The sequence below is a fragment of the Malurus melanocephalus genome, unplaced genomic scaffold (genome assembly GCF_030028575.1).
Source record: "Malurus melanocephalus ecotype Western Australia unplaced genomic scaffold, MMel_1.1 scaffold_317, whole genome shotgun sequence".
Classification (NCBI taxonomy): Eukaryota; Metazoa; Chordata; class Aves; order Passeriformes; family Maluridae; genus Malurus; species Malurus melanocephalus.
In genome coordinates this window covers 331672-354097 of record NW_026623549.1, presented here as the reverse complement: position 1 = coordinate 354097, position 22426 = coordinate 331672, and the positions used below count along the sequence as shown (strand labels likewise).

The following is a 22426-nucleotide window of genomic DNA, read 5'->3' as shown; positions in this document are numbered from 1 at the left end:
AAAAAAAGAAAAAAAAGCCCAAACCCACCAAAACCAAAAACACAGCATAAAAAAAACAATCACAAAAGACAGTCCTCCTCTCATGAAGTCAAGAGTTCAAACCTGTGTTTGGCTCCAAAAGTCAGATTTGAATAGTATTAACATATTTCACACTGCCTTTAGACATAGCGCATAAAATWGTGGAATACTTGATGTAAAAACAAAGTGACCAACCCAAAAACTTCTGTTTTCATCAGCTGCAATGCTCAGCACAGTAATGGAGACTACATGGCATTTTCTGGCTTCCTTCATTAATGAAAATGTTTCRGTACATTAACCAACTACCTGTTCTGCAGGCTTATTTCTGAAAGAAGTAATAGCTTTTTGTGGTGTCAGGAGCACTTGAGTGAGAAATTCCCTTCTCCATTCTGAGAAGGAGCAGAGYGTGAGCAGTGCTGGAGCTGTGATTGCCCCAAGAAGCCTTTCAGAGCATTTCCCGGTGCATTCACCTCACAGGGTTTACACAAAGAGCAGCGATGACCCTGTGACAGCAGCACTGGAAGAGCTCAGAAGTACTGGGAAAATAAATTCCCTCAGAAAGGGGGCAGCCTGCTTGGCAGTCCCTGACTCAGGGGAGTGATTGCCTACCTTTAGTGCCATAGGTGCAGTGGTGAATTGTGCTGCTGTAGCCAGATAAAACACAATTCTGTACTCAATAAGATCAAATTGCAAAGCAATTTCTGACCTTAGAGGAATCATGAAGATCAAAAGGTAAAGAAAAAACCCACAATCTCCTTAATTTTGTTTAACATCTCAAAAACACCAGAYTAAAGAAGAGCCTGACAAAGGCTGRACTGAACATGACACATTCTCTGACATTTTCAGATGCACGGTGTGGAAGGATGGAGGAGAGGCAGCAGATGCATTCTACACAATGTATTTATCCTCCTGCTACCACTAAATTGTGCCACCATTATTTACAGCACTTTCTGTCAATAAGCATCTAAAATCCACCCTCTCCCTGATAAATGAACATGAGCTCCTCCTCTTCCCAGAGCCAGTCACTGGAGAGACTTTCTGCCAGTGACTTCACTGCATTCTCCACCCAGCCTGTTGCTTCACCTCCAGACTACAGGAGTAGCACACAAGGGATGTAAACCTGGGCACACTGAACATCTGGAGCAGCAGCTGTAYTTAAGAAAGTATTAAAATATTCCATAAAATCAGAAACGAAAAAGTGACTCTCATAACTGAAAACAAAAGCTTTTCAGTTTTCACACAAACAGCGATGGCTTGACCAAGATAGAAATTCCTCAACACCATACTTGACAGCAGAAGAGTAATTTACCAAGGAAAAACTCAAAAGATTTGCCTTCGCTCCTTTCAAATTGTCTTCCAAGATAAGTGGAAAAGAAAACATAGCCCCTCTAAAATCCTATTTTACTTCTCACCAGTACATCGCAGAAAAATAGTACAACATGGAACAGAAAATTTAACAACAAACCACTTCATTTGCCACCACACCCCAATAAATCTTTCTTCAGATTCCCTGGGTCTGTTAATCACCAAAATGTAAATGCCTGAGCCAAGGTTTCAGGAATGTTGCCGTTTCTGGAGAATCCTTCTTGTATAAGGCGTTTAACCACACTTCCTCTTTTTTCAAGAATATCGTCATGACATAGGTAGAAACACTTTATTACTCCACAAATAGAGCTAAATAATAATACAGCCACCTAAATAGTAGCATGCTGCTTTCCTGGCCAACAAGTCCAAATTAAAGCAACAATGAAGAAGCAACTTAGGGCATCAAGAAGGTGGAAAACTTTCCCAGTAATTGGTATATATTGACTGGCTCTTTCAAGTTTTATCAGCATAGCACACACAGCCTGCATCTCCCATTTTCACGYGGCAACAACCCCAGGAGTTCACCCTTAAGCAGTGAGATACCAGTATTTTAAAAGCTGGCAAATAGTGATGGGAAGGCAAACGGAGCCACCAAATGCTGAAGGCCTCTATAAATCCTGTAGCTGCAAGAAATAAAAGTTGCCAAGTTATCAAACTACAAATAAATCTGAAAATACAGCCATGATTTATGAAATTCACATTAAAAAGAAAGTAACTTGAGGATACTAAAGTGATGAGGTACAGAGAGAGACTAAGGGAAGAACTGCACTGCCTAGCCATAAAATTTACCTAGAAGTTAACTGGAGCAGGAATTGTGACTCAGAGAAAACAGCTATAAATAGAAAGGGGTTAATCATTCAAATTTCTATTCCCATGACAAGAATACACTAAAGACTCTAACATTTTAATCTTATGATATGATGCTTTAAAAATACTTTAGCTGCTGTACTACAGACTGCCTCCACCTACTTTTTAAGAATAATTTCTCCTTTGTATTTTTAAATGCAATAAAGGAGATTTTCTTTCAATAAAAACAGCAATAAAATCAGTGAATATTTTCACTGACAGTAGGGAAAGCGAGTCTGTGCATCAGCTGGAACAATTGTATGTGGCCACTTAAATGGATCTTTTTAAATGGGGCCACTTAAAAATACATTTGCCTTTTCTCCATTCTAATATAAAGCACATAAAACATATTTGCTATCGATTTCAGCTATCAGAGCTGCTATAAAGTATTTTTCAATTTAGTGTTTGCATTTATCTCAAAGTAGTAGAGAAACTTAGAATCATTAAGGTTGGAAAAGGCTTCAAAGATGATGCAGTCCAAGTGTTCCCTCAGCAGTGCCCAGCCCATCACTAAGCCCTGTCCCTGAGCACCACATCCATTATATTTGTTCAAGGACATAAACACAAATTTACCATGCAAAGACACCAAAGAAAGAAAAGCTGCCTCATCCTCGATGCCCAGATAAAAACACACCAGGATAACCAATGTCTCTGAACTCACACAGCAGCCTGTGACACACTTGGAAATAGAATCTAATTATTACAAATCCCCAGCCAGTGCTTTACTCACAGTATTTCTCACCCAAGTAAATTAATGTTGAAGCTTTTAAGTTAAACCGAATGGAGTAGAGGAAAAAATATGCAGAGAGAAGTTCTTTATTTAAAATGTACAAATAGGTAAGGACTTCTGTCATTTTGTGTCGAAWAACAAATTGAATATAAAGTGAATARTAATTCAGCATATTTGCAGTGACAGAAATTAGGACAGCACCCAATATATGCATTCAACTTCAAAAGATACAGAGCTTCTGCAGATCTTCATTGACTGCTCATTGTAAGAAATTATGAGGAAAAGACTGGATTGTGGTCTTAATATYACTTCTAACTTTTTAAGCAACATCCTCATATTCTTGCCAAACTTTCTTTGATTGAAGAACTCTACTRAAGCCTTTCCTTTTTATGCAGTACTTTTCTGTTCTTCCTTATCACTGCAACTCATATTAATTTAAAAGCACTGGATTTATTTACAGCACCCAGAGAAAATAGAAGCTACCAGTTRTCAAAACAGACTGCAGAATGCAAATAAACAATTGTTATGAATTTGTATTAGCTGGACTCTAACAACTTGTGAAGAATCACACTGACTATAAAAATGGTATCCTAACAGTTAAAGCAACAATTCAATAAACAAAATGTTGTTGTTTTTGTTGTTATTACTCAGATAAAAATAAAGTTAGATCACTACTCTGAGCTTACTAAAATTTTCAGCATCACTAGAGGTCATCTAATGCAAGWGTAAATAACCACTTTTAATAAAATATATTCTTTTCCTACATTACTATCATTAGTAGTAGACGTAAAAAAGTACCTCTGAAGTGCGGGGGAAGTCAAAACTGGCCTAACATGAAGACTCTCACTATTCCACACATCTGAAGAGTAATGTCTGTATTTTTAACACATGGGAATTTTTGCAATTGTTAGCACATAACTTGTAAAAACTTAAAAACATAAAGAATTATTTAAAGTTAGATAGGTAACTGGATCATTATATTATAGSGTTTTGTTATTTTTAATATGATATAAAAATACTTTTGTCAAAACTATCGTATCTGTCTTACATGGATACCAAAAAGAAGCTGAATAATATCAGCTACCATGTACAGATATTCAGTCCCTCCTCATTTTTATTATTAACAACAGAAAGGAAAGGCTCCTTTCTTGCTAGCAAGTTTTGTGCCAAAAATTAATGTACCATTTGCTGCTGACAATCTGCCAGACTAATGATGTTTTTCTTCACTCAAGAGGGTTCAGAAWCTACTACTCACTTTCCAGTCAGCATTCATCACAGATTCCCAAATATAGGCCTCCCATGAAAAGGAAAACAAGACAGCTTTTCTACAGACACACACATCCCTCTTCACACTTAAGTCATTACTGCAAGTGAATAATTTAAAACACTTCAGCAGAGGTAGGCAAGTGTTCTTCAACTCCTGCTATTGTGGCTCAATCCTAACATCATAGTGTACATGATACCTTCTCTTAAACCTGGCATAGGAAAGAATAAAATCAGATTGGAAAAGACCYTTAAGAGTGAGTGCAGCCTTTAACCCARCACTGCCAAGCCCAACACCAAACCACGKCCCCGASTGCCACATCTGCACAGCTCTTAAATACGTGCAGGGACGGTGAGTGCACCCCTTCACTGAGCAGCCTGTTCAAATGCTMGATAATGCTTTTGGTCSAGAAATTTTTCCTAATATCYAATCTAAACTCCCCTACTGCAGYYGAGGCAGTTTTCTCTCCTCTCATTACTGAGTACTTGGGAAAAGGCTGACCTTCACCTGGCTATAACCTCCTTTCAGGTTGTTGTAAAGTTACATTACTGTGAAATTGTAAAGCTTGTTGTGGATGCTCATCCCTGGCAGTGYTCAAGGCCAGGCTGGATGGGGCATGGAGYACYCTGGGATAGTGGAAGGTGTCYCTGCCCATGGCAGGGGGGTGGRACTGAGTGATCTTTAAGGTCCTTTCCAATGTAAACCATTCCATGAGTCTACATTTCAAATTTTATTTCCTATTCRGTATAGAGTCATTACTGGGGACTTAGTCTTGTCCATCTCCATTAATTAGTAACAGGACTTACACTGTGCTGTGTCTGCTCACATTCTGACACTGCCAGTGCCCATATGGATCGCACACACATATATGCAATGTCTGTTTTACTGCTGTCTATACACCAAACATGAACTCCTCTTTGTTCARAGGATCCCTGGTTATCCTGGACTTGGACAATCCTCCTTAAATATCTCATGTCTTGAGCTACATCCTTAGCAGGACATACAGATAACAAATGGTAAATTCAGGAATTCCTCCTCTGTATGAGCTGAAACAAAGTAAGATGCTTAGCACAAAGGTCAAAAACACAAATACTCTGAGCCCACATGATTTTCATACCACCATACACAATGTGTGTAGTAGCGTGAAAATCCCAAAGGCCTTGCCTTCCTTAGCAACACCTATTTAAGTCAAAAAGGGAACTGGAAAAAAAAAAAAAAAAAAGAAAGAAAAAAAAACCCCAAACCTAAAAATCATCCCAGCATCAGCAGAGAGTAAACAATATTGCCAGCCAGCTACAAGCACCAAATGTAGAGGACCCAAAGCAGGCATCCAGACCCATGATTCCTACCAGGTCAGCTCCCACATCCCCCTGTGTGCCTCCAGTCCCTCACTGCCCAACCCTTGGCACAGCAGTCCCCTCCTTTACTGGWCTGCACCTCATCTGTGACTAATGATTTCCTTCCCTCCACAGCTGTCACCCGAGTCCTTTCTCCTGCAGACTCTGTTCTATATGATATTGGATATAGTAAAGCGTAAGTTATTTCCAGMACACAGGACAGGACCTCAGAGGCACTGTAAACAACACTGGCCCATGCCTCCAAAAACCAGCAGTGTAAAAAGACAAGACACTACTCAGAGGTAAGATTTACATATGGTTAACACATAGGTCTTTAAATTCTTTGGGGCTGGGGAGAAATAATGGGAGATCTGGGGAGAAGGAATAACCCAAGAGTAGTAAACTTAGTGACACATTGTATGAAGAAAAGAAAGTTAAAAACCCAGGACTATTGAAAGGTAGATGAAGTGGAAAAACTTACAGGCCAAAGGACCAAAGTACTCTTCAAAACCAGAAAACAAACCTGACACATGAAGCCAATCAGGAAGGGGATACAGCTCTMAATGCAATTTTTAAATAACATTTTATGTGCTTCTTTCTACCACGTCAACTTTGTACTTAGCTTTTTGAGTTTCTACTGGCAACGTTTACCTTTGTTTACCTGGTTCTCCCCTGTAGCTGTGTCTGTACCAATGGTTTGTACACAAAAACTACAGCCTAAACTGATCCTTCTGGTGGACACAGTGCTAAATAGTAATGCTCACACCACTGACTGAAAACCATCCTTGTGCTGGACTCAAAAGCAATCTTGTAGCTGTTACAAATAGCAACACAAATGTAATCCGTTTTTGAAATCATATATGCTTAATATTCTTCAGTTTTATTAACATTTTATAGTCATAAACATCAAATTGTTAACTGAAAATCACATGTTTCAAATTGCTACCTTTGCTTGTTAGAAAAGAAAATGATGCAACAATATCAAAATTAATCTCTCAAGCACCTTATTTACAAATGATAAAAAAGGACTGCTCAAGGGTTAGCTCCCATAACAATCTCAAGCACTAAAACATGTTACCAGTTATTCTATTTTCTAGAGATTTTGTACAATGTTCTCCAAACCATCTACCTACTCTGATTTCTAAACTGCTTCCAGTACTCTGTGGCTGCATAGAAGCACAGGTCTTCTACATTAAACCTGTCACAAAACCMCCTGACAGCAGGATTCTGAGCCTCTTACAGTGTCAGGTTAATGACACAGAACACCAGCTATTGCACAGTCCCCGTAGCGGCTTTCATAAACAACTGGCTATTCTGCTTATTTTTAAATTATTTCATTGTCCTGTCAAGATACCTTCAGAAACACTAAGAATTAGCAAACACCTCATAGCCACACCATGCTATAAAACTAAAGGCACAGCAACATTCTTACGAATTCTTCTTAACAGACAACATTAACCACAAACCATCACATGACTTCCACAAAACTGTTTATCTACCTCTGCCAGCCACACGAGCTCTTGCCCACATGCTGCCAGCTGATGCCAAGTCAAAACTCCAATCCTCTAATTCATCTTTGAATTCTSTCATAGATTTTTAAAAAATCTAGTGGATATATGGTGCCTGGGGGCMGGAAGAGGACAGGAATGACCTAAAGAGAGAGAAAACTGCAAACTCCTAATGGACATCACTTTAAAATCTCCATTAGTTCCCAACTATTGCCTTTGCTTTCTGCTTTGCATACAAGAAATATGGGGGGAAGCCTCAGAAGAGCACCATGAAAAGAACTTTAGACTCTCCCTAGACCTTTAGTAGCCCCCAAAAGTGAACCCAAAAAGAGAGCAATGAGAACACACTGATTACTTGCATCTCTTAAAGAGAAATTAGAACTCACAGTGCTGTCACTGCTTCCCCTCTTGCAAGTGAACTCATGCAAAGAGGAACCATAGCATCACATACCAGCACAAAAATTAAACCCCAACACAGAYTTTATTCCCAGTCATCATAGTTTCTGGAAAAACAGGAATAAAATTGTATTTATACAGCCAGTAGTGAAGTAGTAAAAGAGCATTTATCAACCTTGTATGGGAAGTAGAAGTCTTAAGCATCACAGTAACACATAAAGCTGAGCTACACAAGCATAAACTAGACATCAATACCTCTGATGGAGTTCCTCTAAGATATTTTGATGCTGCTATTTTGATGAATTCACAAAGCCATTCTAAAAAATCAGAGTAACTACTGCAACTAAAAGCAAGATATTCCAGAAACAGAAAAGCAATTCAATTTCACAGCAAAAATTTAATGCAATGCTACTTATGAAAAATACACAAGTTTAACGATTTTGAAAGAAGCAAAAGTAAGTTGTGAGTAGCAAATTTACATTAAGTATATTTCACGTCAGAAAGAAGTTATAGTACTCCWAATTCTTATGCTCTCTTAAAAGTAAATACTAAAAATATTTCTATAAACATAGACTTAGCTCCAAAGACAAAAAATTTCTCCCAGGTTGAACTAATTCACAAGTTTAAGTCAAGAGCGCCTAAGGTAAGAAATAGATACAGCTGCCCTCCTCCCTTTTTAATGAACTGGAAAAGGCTTGGCCAACAGCCAAAGCTGTAAAGCAGCAAAGGTAGCTGAGGACACCCTGGATCCTCTATTTGTGTACAAACAGTTTTCTGAAAGGCTGTACCCTGTAACAGGGTGGCAATTAAAATCTGGCTACCTAAAAAAGCCAAAATAAACCAAGTAACAATAGACACACACAAATTATCAGTGGGGAAGTAGAACTGCCCCAATCCCACTTCTCAAAGGAAGCTGGTTTTGACACCTCAGTGTTACTCTGTTTCTTTAATCTTGTGAAGTCATTATGTAAATYCAATTATTTTGGTAGCTACATCTCCACAAGCATTTGCACATGAGGGCCTCCTCTGCAACTCCTAATGCATGTAAATGAAACCACATTCCTGAATTTATTTCCACCAAAGGCTGAGAYAAAAAGATTTACCCATGTAAATTTGATAGACTAACACAGTTTGGTCAATGTTGCTTATGAAGTACCTGATACTTCCAGTATTATCCAGACACATGAAACCTTCACCTTGAAGGTTCTCCAAATTGTGATTATTTCAAAGATTACCTTCTGTTAATTCTGGACTGCAAGTACATGCCTTAGCAACCCTGCTTGCTTACAAGTTACTATTAAAATTAATGACAAAAAGAAAAAAGTTAAATTTCTAACACAAGATGATCTTTGCCCCCAGATCTGATTAAGTTATCAAAACAAAACACACTGAAACTTTCACAGGTGAGTGACTGTAAGGACTACCACAGAACAAATTGCTTCATGCACTCAGGCATTAGTACTGAATTTCTGGCCTTCGTGATGCAAAGTCCTCATACTTTGAGGCAAATGATTTGAGATGTAGTGCGTAACACCATGTTTATCCGGCCTAAGGGTATTGGTTTGAGGAAAACACACATTCACTAAAATAACAGCAAAAAAAATCAACAACAGAAAAATCCCCACCAAAGCAAACAAGCAAGCTTTTCTATGCACTGTGTAAATTATGCTTATTTTAAGTTTTTCTGTCCTGGACTGGTTCCACAGAAACTGAAAACTATGAAAAGAGGCGAACTTTGTACCTTAGTGATCTGCTGTTCCCAAGTGTGGCAAGACAGAAAGTCTACCTCAAACCAAAGGAGCCCTGTGGCATTTGAATAAATACAACACTACCTTCTACAGCCCAGAAACCTGAATCTGTTTTCAGGTAAGTTACTGATGGCAGCTTTTAAAGAACCAARGGCACAACTTCCATGTGTTTTATTTAGATCCGTAAAGAAGCACTTAAACTACTCGGAGAATGACTGAAACACAGCAGCAGCTTTCCAGCTAAACAGCCAAAACACCAGCCTACACCTCCACACAACTTCTAAATAACAACATTCTTTCCTTTGCACCCTCCTCATATGTATAGCATTCTAACAGCTTGAAATTTTACTGGATTTTGGGTTTAAATTGTTTGCAAAATAGTCCATATAACAGACAGATGTAAACTTTAAAGRGAAAGGAGTAGTGGAACAGGACATATGCTCTCTTCACTACCTCACAAAAATGAAAGAAAGATTTTTCTTTTTTTAAGACTGCTTTCCTACACTAGAATTTGGAGTTCTGCCAAAAGTCCATAGACAATTGGAGAACCAGTGAATTCATGACATCAGATATTCCAAGGAAGTGAAACCTGGCTYAACGGAAGTGATTTTTACTCAAGAAAAATAGATACTTAAATACACAAACAGCATACTTTAAGATCATGTTTGAAGACGATATCTTTAGTTTAAAAAAAAAATTGAAAAACCAAAACCTCCAAAACATTTAATCAATGTTAAACCCCACCCCAAGCATGTTTCCAAGGCAATCCACATCAAAACATTATTGACGTTACCCATATCCCTGACATTATTCTAAAAAAGGCCAGTAAACCAGTTATCAAAGAACTTTTGTTCAGTAACCCTTTCCTGAATCCCTACTCTCCTGAAAAGCACTGCATGCTGGCATGAAACTCACAAAGCCTGGAAAACCACCATCAGTCTGAACYGAAGCTTCTAGATCAAAGTTTCCAAGTGACCTGGTGATTGATTCCCCAGCCACCTTAATGCATTCCGCTAGACTTCACAACCCTTTGCCAAGCATATGGATATTCAATATTCCTTTATATGCAATCTTCCTAAAAGCAAGCACGTTATAAGTTTTATTCCACCTTTTCATTAATCTTTGAAGGCATACTGCTGTGGGAGTCTCTAGCTCATACTGCAAAACRCAGGTCAATCAAATTTCTCCAACATCCTTCATGCATTGATCTACTTCAAACCCTGAACTATGGTCCTGAAAACATAAATAATATGTTGCTGGGGTTTCTAGTAAAACGCAGCTTCAGGAACTTCCTAAGCCTGAATGAAGTTCAGTGTCAACAGAATAATGGCAGAACGGACTTAGTACATAATATTTACAGTTATGGCTACAGTTGTCAATTCCAAATGAACAAAACTGGTCAGTGTATCTAGTGACAAAAAAAAGACTGTAAGTGCATAAAGTTCTGGAGAAAAAACAAAACAAACAAAAAACAAAGCAAACAAAAAACAAAACAAACAAAAAACCCCCTACACTCCAATTAAAAACTAAGGTTTCCGGATTTTGGAAAGTGTCCAGTATGAGTCTAAACACACACATGCTGGAGCTAGACAAACCAGCGAATCTGGCATGAAAGGTTTCCGTTTCTCTTTCAGGAACTCTTTGGGACTAATGAAGATTTATTTCCCCCTTACACAGAAGCAGCTCCCGGTCTGTGGAAGTTTAGTTTTCTGTTAAGAGAGCGCACGATGACAGCAGTGCCAAAGCCATCGCTGTGTGCGCCGCCCGCGCCGGGTTGTACAGCGTGTGAGCAGCTGACTGGAAACACATTTCCGAAATACTGCTTTGCCATACAAATTCCTGCGGTTCGGAAGGAAAACAACGCTCAGAAACCCAGCTGAAAACAACCAGGAGTATCGAGTAATARAAAGGCCACTTGAAATTCACCGCCACTTGAAATTCAGAGCAATCACCGAGAGTTCTCAGCTGGGAAAAAAAAATAAATAAAAAAATCACCAGGCACAGCGCAAAGCTTGTCCGGAGAACGCTCCGGGAGAGCAGGCGCCGCGCACTCAGGGACCGTCCAGCCTCTCCCGAGCGCCGCCGAGCCGCCGGGCAGGGGCAGAGGCAGAGACCGGGGCCGTGCCGCTCGCCCCGCGCTGCCCAGCGGCGGGAGGGCTCGTCGGGGCTGCACCGGGGGCGCCAGGCGGCCGGCGGCGCCGCGGCCCCCGCACCGGGCACTTGTTGCGGAGCCGTTCCCGCCGCGGTCGCGCACAAAGGCGCCCGCCCGACCCACCGAGCCCAGCCCAGCCCAGCCCTGCCGGCCGCCGCCCGCCCCGGGCCCCTTTCCGCCGCCAAACGGCCGCGTCCCGCCGAAACCTTCCCCCGCGCGGGGAGGGGGCAGCGCCGCCCGCGCGGTTGAGCAACTGCCGTGTCGCAACCGGAGCAGTGCCCTCTTCCTGCGCAGCCCGGCGCCGCGGGGCGGGGAGGCACCGCCAGCAGCGAGGTGGCGGCCGAGGGGAAGCCCCGCCGCAGCCCGCACCGACACGAAGCGGGTGCCCGCCGGTCCGTCCCGTCCCGTCCCATCCCGTTCGGAGCGCAGCCCGGACACGGCCAGCCCGGCACGGCCAGCTCGGRCCGCCCCGCACTCCCCGCACACCCACCTGCCCGGGCAGCGGCCGCCGCCGTGTCCCGCGCCGCCCCAGCCAGCGCGGCGGCGCTGGCGCCAGCGGGGAGCGCTCCCTCGGCCGCCACCGGCACCGGCCGCTGYGCTCCGCCGGGGTTACCAAGGCGATGGCTTCGCCCTCGGGCCGGCACCGCCAACCCGGGCAAGGCTTTCGCTATCAAACCGCGGGTGGCGGCCAATGGCGCGGCGCGTCCCGCCCCTCCGGGCGCTCCCCTTCCCCAGGAGGGACGGAGTTGGCCGCGCCTCCGACCGGCTCTGCGGAGCTGGCGGCGAGGAGGGTGGGGGTCGGGGTTGCCCTGTCCCCTGCCCCGTCGCGGACCGGGCCGGGGAGCCCCTGGCGAGACCCCCCTTGGCGCTGCAGCAGCGCTCGGCGGCTGCCGGCCGTCCCCGCGGGCAGAGGCGCAGTTCCACTTTCCCCCTTGTCTGGCGCTCCCCGGACGCGTCTCGCACTCGTACGACCCGGAAAGCCGCTACCGCACCCCCGACCAGCCCTTCCCGCGGCCGGGCGCGGACGGCGGGCAGGGRCAGCCCCCGTGGACACGCTGGAAAAGCTCATCCTAGAGCAGCTTTCCAGAAGCGCCTTTTGGAAATCAGCAGGGAAGACCTCGTTATAGTAGCTTATTGCCTTGTCAATGATTTCCCTGTTACATCTCATTTCAAGAGTCTTGGTGCTGAGCTGTTAAGAATAATTACATGGAACTAGTACGTATAAAAGGAGGGGATTTTTTTAAGGCTTAAAACAAGAGAGCAAAAAACGGCAAGGTAAAATGTAACCGGTAATGAAACAACTTTTGCATCCCCACCCACTGAAATCAGCAGCAACATTCCTGCCGCCTTTAATGAACACAGGGCGAGGCKTAGCACATCCTTGTCCACAAAGAGTATGATCATATTATGCATATTTTAACATCCCTATGCTAATAACCATGTTGTATCATTAYGCTTGTCTATTTTAGTCTGTTCATTTTTCCAGTTTTTCCAGTTTTCAAAATAGATGGATGGATTTACTTCCTCATCAACTTCACTTACCGATTCTCAAGGCACTAAAAGTCCATTAAATTTGGATTAGAAAATACCTAGGAGCTGCTTTGTTGTTTTTTTCCCAAACAAACCAACCAACCAACCAACTAACCAACCACAACACGGATTAGCTGGAAATCTATGGGAAGGACAATGATCTCCCCTATTACTTCAGCAAATGGGATTTTTGCATGAATAGTGATCATGCAATGCTACCTCTAGGCAAATCTCAGTGGAATGGCAGAAGTTAATGAGAAATCCTGCCTACCGTGTGTCAGTTGCCTTCTCAGCCTGTCTGTTGTGTGTATCAATTAACAGCTCCCCTTCCTGCTTTTAACAAGTTCATTCAGTCTGCTCAGTACCACACGCGTTGCTCCTGAATTTCGTGCTCCTTCTTCACACCACAGAATGTGGTAACTTCACTTCCCTTCTTCCTGGAAAACAAAAAAAAAAAAAAGCCAGAAGATTTCAAATGAAACTGGTTTATCCGGCAAATATACAGCTCATACAAATGGATCATGTTCTACATGACAAAGTTTAGTTCAGCATGTGGTGCCATTTGTTTCTTCTGTTTAAAGTTTACATTGCTTTTGAAATATGTTTCTGAAGAAATAAGTTATTAATGAAACCCAGTAGTGCAAAAAGTCCCAGATATGCAGTTTTTCACATCATTCTGATACTTGTGGTTTCGACATTAAATATTCCAGATAGTCTTGGCTTAGATACTGAAACCTTGGCTCAGTAGTTGGCCTCACTGATGACAAATGGGTTTGTGACTGGAAAGGCTTGATAATGKTTTGAAAAAAGAGCTATTTACTCGGGATCTTGTGACATTAGGTGGTTGTTTTACAGGATCCAGTGCAGTTTTTGCAAACATTAAGCCAAATATGATGTGAGTGACTTACTAGACTGAGCAGAGGGCTGCAATCCAGAGGCTTAAAAATCTGTTTACTGTACTGCCATCTTTTCATTTGAATAATGATGCCTTGAAGTGTCTATCATGCATTAAGCCCCAAGCACTTTAAAACTGTCTTGTATAGAYATCTTCTATGTCTGTGAATAGACTTCAATGAAACCTGACCACACCGAGTTTTTCTATAGGGTTGTAATCCCTGATTTAAAATTTCCTTTCGTTTTTCTGTTTTATGCCTCCAAATACAATATTAGTATTTAGCAGGGGGAATAAAGAGATCTCAATCAGTAGTTATTAACATATTTGAAATTATAGTCGATCAACATGCATGATATTGATGTTGTTGTCACACATGGAGTTGTTACAGACAGCGTGTGCGATATGGATAAGGAGCTTGCCTTGAAACACCTTTACAAAACGTTTTTATATCCTATGCAGCATGGGAAAAAAAACCCCAGACTTTGAATATAATTTTAATTTTCAATTTCCTTATCTTTAGATTCCCTTCCCACTCCCCTTCACAAAACAACAAATGTTCTATTATTCTGCCCCCCAGGCTATTGTTACATGTSTTCTCAGTATAACAAAAGGGTTTTGTCTAAAAAGGCTGTATCTGAGTCATGTCTTTGCATGTGAAACAGCTGTACACCTAGGGCACATTCTTCGCTGCTTAAAAATGTGTCATTTTCAGTATTTTGGGTTTACACTGTTTGAATCCTGTGTCACAGCAGTGATCAGTAGAAAGGAAATAAATTGTCTCTGTATCTGCAAACATCACAGAACCGTGGCAGCAGACACAGAAGGATTAAAAAAAGGCAAGTGGAAATGCCATGTTAAGGATGTCTGGCAAGCAGAAAAAGCCATTCTGAAAAAAAATGAAGTTACTAAATCTGAAGGACAATGATCCAGAAAACAGCAAAATACTGGGCAGGAGATGCTTGGAAAGGTCTCATTAGAAAATTTAAACACTTACAGCAACTTGCTACTGTCTGATACTGTGATACAATGGCAACATCTACAAACCAAATGAGCTCCGGGGAGTTAATGCACAGGAATGTTTTGTGGTGAATACAGAATGACATGAGAATCTCTCATCAGTAATTCTTTTCTTTAAAAAAAAAAAAAAGTTAGATTCAAAACCGTGTGAGCAATAGTAGAGAGAATAATAGTCACTTTACACTGCATGGTCATCCCTTTGTCAGCTTGCTGCCTACTGCTATCCAAATAAAAGGCTTTAAAACATCTTGTGTATGACAAATAGTATGTCACTCTCCTCAGCAGTCACTAAAGGAAAGCCAGTTTGCTTTATAACATTCAAAAAATAGCTTATGTGTTAACAAACCTTTCATCTTCCCCTTCATCTACACTAGAAAAAATATGTCCCCTCTTGCCTAAAGTAGCACGTTGTTACTGTTTGAAAGACAGAATCATTAGTCATCGAAATTTAACAAGTGTTAATGAACAAGTGAATAATTTTAGTTGTGACTATTTCAAATCACTTGTTTAGTAAAATAAATCACAAGAATCAGGYTTAACTGTCAAAATCTATATTTAACCTCATGTAGGGGAAATACTAAGAGATTCCCAATTACATGCCCTGGGTTAAAGCACTGCAGCACATATAAATGAGATGACAGAGAAGAAAAGGTATGTGGGTAACCTGGCCCTGTAACAGCCTCAGCTGRTAAATAAAAGTTGGCCTGCTGGCCTGGACCTCCCCATCTCTGCAGTTGTCAGACAGCCCAGCCTGTGACATCCAAGCYGGCCACTGCCACCCGGGCCTCTCAGGGTGCATCAGGAAGTGCTAATGGCACAGGGAAGGACTCGGTGTGACATGCCACCTCAATGCTGTGAGCAGGACATTGCCCCAGAGGGGCTCTGGACGGTACTTTGGTCTCTGTGCCTGTGCTTGCAGCAGCAAGGGTGTCTATAATCAGCCTCTCTTTGTGTCWCTTGCTGACTCCGGTGCAGGGGGAGGCAGCAGCAGATAATGGACTGAGTGACATTCAGAACCAGACTGCAAATGCACATGTCAGACAAAACGGATGCTGAGTTTGCCTAATGAAGCAACAGCCTGCAGCAAGAACAAGCAGCTTTTAACAACGCTTTGCTAAACCAAGTAATTTAACATGAGTAAAATTCAGGAGAAAAGTTCTCTGGGAACTTACAGCATACATACAGGAGCYAGAGAGGCAAACCCCACTGAGAGCTGCACAGCCCCTCCAAGAGCCAGCAGCACTGATACCGAAATAGGCACCACCTTGGCATGTCACTGTTTTGTTCTCCCTACTGAATTCCATGTCTGAAGGCTGTCATTTTAAAATTTTAAGCCTAACTTAAATGACACAAAGCCACTTGAGGGCCTCTTCCTCAAGCTCCCTGACCTCCCTGGCTGTTGTAGCACACCAGAATCACCAGCATGTCAGCTGATGCAYCCAGCAGGGCAGACACAGCCCTGCTGTGAACTGGTGGGCTCAACCTTCCTCTTTTCCCTGCACTGGGTTCCCTGCTCTTTTCCCTTCCTCTGGGTGAGCCAGAGTGCAGCAGCGGGTCCAAGCTGGAGGGAGGCCTTACCCCACCAAAGCTCTCCTTCTGGAGCAACGGCTGTGATCCCATCAAGCATAACTGCTTCCCTTGGGCTCTCTAAACCTGGGCCCTGGGCTGGGGCACTGGAAAGGAGAATCCCGCTGCACTGAGGCTGCAGCTGAGCCAGGACGAGTTGGAAGCTGGACTCCCCTAYCATGTAAATCCACAGCCAGAAGGCACATTGATGTATTGCTTCAAAAACACAGAAACTCCATGGGCAGGAGCTCTTAGACTGACACTTTTCAATGGCAACATTTTGATCAATTTATGCAAATTCGATTGTAATAAAGAAGCAAGTTTTTAATAACACTAATCTTTAGAGAAACGGACTGAAAATRTTTATAGTCACTAATTCCATACTATAGCCAATGTATATTTTTCTGCATCTGTTCTGGTTTCTGGGTATGGTCACATTTTATGAGACAGCTTTTTCATGGCGTATGTGGACCTCCATCTGTATCAGAGAGTGAAGATTAAAACAAACTACTCACGATAGGAAGGAAGGAGGAAGAGTAAGGTCTTTACAACAATCAACACCCTCCTGAACAGGCCAACTGACATTCCTGCTACATTGTCTCTTTATATACAAATAACTCTACATAGTCTTTCATTTTTCCAGTTTGCTAACACAGACTTTGTAAAAATAGTTACATCATGACAAAACAAATTCATTCATCCAAAAAGCCAATAACTAACGGAATAGGACTTATGTCCACACGTAACCTCACATCCCACACAGGCAAGTCTGTCACCAGCTCTCATTTCCTCTGCCTACTTTATGGGTCTGAACTCATAACCAATATTAACATTTTGTTAACATAACTGGATTGTTAGAATTGCCAGTTTTTAGATGAGGCACCGAGTTCCCTTGTGTTCTTTCTACTGACTTTTCTAATCAAATACAAAGATCCCATGACACATTTTGACAAAAAGTAGGGCACAGCCAGCTTATTTATTCTTTTACTAAAAATAGGCTTCAGTGTCCAGCAGGTTGTAATGYGTGAGACAGCACTTCAAGTGTAACAGCTGCTCTACCTGCCTCGATACATCTGTGCTACCACCCTCTCTTTGCATTTGGCTAATTATCAAAATCAAACATCAGGCTTCACAATGACTTTAGTAGTTTCCTTTTGCTAAAATGCTTACTACGATTAGGCTATTCAACAATTGGAAATGCAATAAAATACCTTCTCAYCCTTACAGGAGGAGTTTCTGACACCCTTCCAAGCACGGCACAGCATGTTTTACATCTCTTGGGTTAATGGCATATTACTATTCTCAGCCAGAGGCAAAGACTAGAAAGAGATTCATTACAGGAAATCCGTCTCTCTCTCAGCTTCTTTGCATATTTATTTTCTAGCTGGCCTTTTTGTTGAGGCAWTTCTGATAACAGAGCAGATGTGACAACTGTGGAAACGAATAATGATCAGGGATACTATTGAGCCTGTCACACTTTTTAATGACTGTGGATATGAAATACACTGTATTATTTCAGAATTTCACCTTGAGGAGACTTTCAACTGATGCTTTGTCAAGTTTGCTTAGAGAAGTTCATTGTCCAACCACAATGGTGTAAGTCACGGTTAGCRAGATCTATTTTGTCACTACTGCCACTGGAGAGAAAACAGTCTTTGTCCCTCAAAGCACACTGATGTTGTTACACTTTGGGTCAAACACACTTACTGACCTGCAGTGCACGCAGGACATCACCTCAGATTTTGGCCATGTGACATTTGCAAACCATGAAAGATGTGGTTAAACCCAAATCTTTATCTCACATGAGTTACACATGATGTGCAAACCAAAGAAAGAGATAAAAGCAAATGTGACATATTGCTGCTACCATAAGCCACAGGTACTGCAGTGACATTACAGTAGCCCATTGAAAACATGATCACAATAATTTCATTGCTTATYACACACCACATAGCAGGTATAGACCACACAACCAAAAAAGTTGTGAAATTTTAAAAATCAGTAAGCAGAAGAAAAAGGATGAATACTATATGCATCATCATTCCTTGAAAAATATCAGTTCTAAATACAAATGAACTATTATTTTGAATCTCTATTTAAAGTCTCAGATTTGAACTTCTTCCGTCTGGTGATTGTGTTGTACTACTGATGAGTTTCTATTTTTAAAAGGACTACCAAAAATACATACAACTATCAGATAGGCATCCAAAAGGCATTTACAGATGTCTTATTAAGGATGCTTCAAGTCTAATACTAACAAATGTACAACTAATTTCAATGTTTATTTTTCTATAAGACTGTCCTGCACTAAACCAGTGCAAAGAGAGTCATGAGCACACACTGAAATTGGTGAGAAGAAATGCTCTGCCACAGCAGACAGAAACACTTTCATCTCACAGTTCTACTAAACTTCCAATAATCCAGAGCCATGAATCTGACTCTCAGAAAAAAGTTGCACTCTGTCACATTTCAGAGCAGCACCCACCAAAGGTTATTAAGGGGCACTGCACAACCAATGCAGGAGAGATTCCTGGAATACTCCTAAAATGCCAGTACATTTTTTGAAGCATTACTGTGACAGCCTTTTGTTGCTAGACAATCCAGTCATCCAGAACCAGGAARACTCATTTTATTACTAGGAATTATATTTTAGACAGCTTCTTCGAGCTACATATGCATCATCTTAATTTTTAGTCCACAAGAACTAACATTACTAGTCTGGCTAGATGCCATCATTAAAAAAAAAAATACAAATTGTTGCAGTGTAAGAGCATATCAGTATTCCTTCCAAAACTAGGAATTKGGCCTGCCGTACTATTTTGGAAACTCTGGGCTCTATGCTAAATCAGTACCCTGATTTAGCATAGAGAATTTTTTTACAAAGTTTCCAGGTATTGATTAAACAAACAAAAAACAGTGTGTTTCACCCACTCTGCCTGGCAGTCTATCACAACAAGTTGAAAGTTTCATTTCTATGACTCACATGTCTTTAGATTAAACAACTATGCAAATGATGCCAAGTCTTTGTTTATCACAGCTTTGTCAGCAAAACAAAATCATTCAGCAGGTGAATCATGAAATTACTGTCTGTGTGGATGAAGGAAGCAGAGATGCCAGCTTAACTTCACACTTCCCAATCTATTTCTCCTTCCCATCTCCTTCACTGCATTACTGCAGTTCTGCTTGTATGAGTAGAGCCTTTTCCTCAACACACAGCCCATTTGGCAGCAGTTCAGAAAGTCCTTTAGACACATCAGGAAAACTGAAGCTTAAGTGGCTTAGTCAGGAGAGAGCACTTGCTACCTCCGAGAGGGAAAGAGGGGTTTCATTTCCAGAATGAGAAGTGCATCCATCATTCAGTGGGTAGCTCCCCTGCTTGGAGAGGGCTCACAGGGGGCTTTTGTTGCACTTCTGYTCCACACTGGAGAAAGACTGACAGGGTGTCAATGCTCAGAGAAGGGGTAGCCATCTGGACAAGGTTAGGTCACCTTCACAAGAGAGCACATTCCAGCAGCTACATAAAAATGTGGCTCAAGAACACTTTTTCTATTCCAGGAATGTATCTCATTGCCAAAGAAGGTAGCTATGATCAGGAAAATATTCCATGGGGAGCAAACAAATTCTTCTGCCAAAGCCATTCCTCCCTGCTCCACCCCAGTTGATATTACACAAGTTGAATAATGCATGTCAAGGTATTAAGTAACATGTAAACACTTCCAGTAAATGTTTCTGCTGCAAAACTTGGCTTAACTGGCATTACTTCCCCCTGTGATAATGGAAAAACATCTCCCTCAGTTCTTCGGCACCTAAAACTTAATATTAATGAAGCACTTCCCACCAAACATTRACTGGAATCTTCCTCTTGCCCCATCTCCAAGGTGGATTTTAAACCCCTAGAAAGGCCTCACTCAGAGATGGCCTTCTCTGAAAGCCTCTGGCCATATAGCCCATGTAGTGGGGAAATCTGATGTCTCAGTTTATTAGCAGAAGGGTAATAATTCTAAGTAAAAGATGACTAATTCAATTGGAAACAAGTTGGGGGGTTTCTCCTACCACCAAGCATGTTTTATACGAGTCCTTGTCTTCCCACCATGCATTGCCCAACAGTATTCCCCACCCCAATTTTGAGAATATGTGTTTTCACTTTTTTTTTTTTTTTCAAGGGGAGCCACAGTTCTTTTCAATCTGGTAGTGGAAATCTCCTTGGAATTTAGTATCATGTCAGGCATGCCCACTGCTTGCACAGCATATGCCAGTAATTCTTTCTGCTTTACTGCCTGGGACACTCCACAACAAGGGCAAAAGCAGTTCCGGGCCAACTAAACAAAAGGGGACATGGTTAATCCCATCACTAGGATGAAGATGGGCTCTTGAATCACCTCCGTGAGACTGAGAATCATTAACCCCAAGGGAGAACTGACCAAGGAAATTTCTGGGATTTTCCACTGGCATTTGTAGTTTCATGAAGGCTTTTCTGTGGGAGAGACTGACCTAGGGTCAAGTATCCMAGGAACTCCCAGGAAACAACACCGAATTCCATTCTGAAAAATGCTTGGGCAGTAAATCAAGCAGAGCTGTTAAGTGAGAAGGTAAAGTCAAGCATTTTCTGTAARTTTTTCCAAGTATAAATTATTTCATTTAATGTCTGGTAACTGTACACAGCTGAAAGGTGTGGACTGAGTAGGATTGTTTCCTTTCCATAATTGTTTTCCTGGCAATTGAACTTGCAGCCCAAGTGAGGATGTAACAACAGCAGCACTAAACAATACTTATGTCCAAGGGTCTAAGTCATTGCAACTGGTAAGAAATGTACTCCTGTTAGGGCAATAAAGGGAAAGAAGAAATACCAGTGAACAACCTCCTTCAAGCCTTCTCTGCCCCCTGCTTGCAGCAGCAGCCCTTGGTGCCYGATCTCCCACATCTGAGAGAGAAGTAATGAGTTACTGATACTGAATGTCACAGCTCCCAACAGCGAGGCCTCCTACCTCTGTGTGACAACKGCAACACCAGTACCAGTGACTGCTCAAAACCACAAAACACAGGGGAACTGAAATTACATCCACTATGGCAAAATCAGATCACAAGTACATGACAACTGTTTTGCCCATCTCACTGATACAGGCTTATTTTTTTTGTCTGGCCTGATCAGGACAGGCACAAAGCAAACCCATGCCASAGGGAGTCTGTCCTGCTCAGAAGATTGTTAAGTTAATGACTGCATTACAGCTATCACAGGAATGCCAGTGCTCAGTAAAGGAGTGTTTTGAAGAAGGGTTTCTGAATGCTACACCCTGCTGCTTTTAGTTCCCCCACAGAAGAACTATTGGAAAGACCAAACCATTCACAAACACCTTTGGAGAAAGTTCGGCCAGCCACTGCTGGTTTCCTGAGAAAGGGTACCTCACTGCAGTCTTAATTCTTCTTTATACTSTGAAATAACCTTTTTTGATGAATGACTAATAAAACTACTGATTTCAAGACGTTGAAAAATGTTAGGGCTAAGTGAACTTCCACAAAGACCAGTGGCTTCTAGACTWCTCAAGACATTCTGTTCACCTGAAAAGCTGTTTATTTTTCAGTCAGAGTACTTAGCTTACTAAAGCTCAGGTATAAATTCCCTRTTCAGAGAGGAATGTGATGACAGCAAAGGAAATGCATTTGCCTGTCCTTTTTGCCCTCCACCCACCCACCAGCACCTGCAAAGCAGGAGTGTGTTTCCCAGCTCTACAGGAGTAGGGGAACAGGCAGGCACATGCCACAGCCTCCATACCAGCAGCACATGGGATAAAGCAGGACACAGTGCCACAGAGAGGAGGGGCTTTCCTGAGGGGGTTTGTTGGTGTGCACATTGCACACACATATAGAGGTATATAACCCACACCTCCTGAAATTCCACAGCAATTTGGCTGTCTAGAGCTCAATACTTGCAAGAAATGAGAGACCTCAGCCTGTCATCCACCATAAGCTTGTGGTTATAAAGCAGTCTCTCCAGCCCTCTCTGCAGAGCCCTTATCCCACATCCCACCAGGGAGCTGGGAGCACACTCATCCAGCA

At 42.0% G+C, this 22426-nt stretch overlaps 1 protein-coding gene across 6 annotated transcripts in view; it reads right to left on the bottom strand.

The window, feature by feature from the left end:
• Nucleotides 1-22426, bottom strand: part of PIK3CB (phosphatidylinositol-4,5-bisphosphate 3-kinase catalytic subunit beta) — an 82668-nt gene that overhangs the window by 50789 nt on the left and 9453 nt on the right. For 3 of the 6 annotated variants that reach the window (XM_057377498.1, XM_057377494.1, XM_057377496.1), the window contains exon 2: nucleotides 13166-13331. The gene's annotated coding sequence lies outside the window, so the exon portion shown is untranslated. Of the gene's footprint in view, nucleotides 1-11207; nucleotides 11348-11854; nucleotides 11954-13165; nucleotides 13332-13802; nucleotides 14640-22426 lie in introns of those variants that run through there. The other 3 variants (XM_057377495.1, XM_057377499.1, XM_057377500.1) reach the window with 3 other exon arrangements.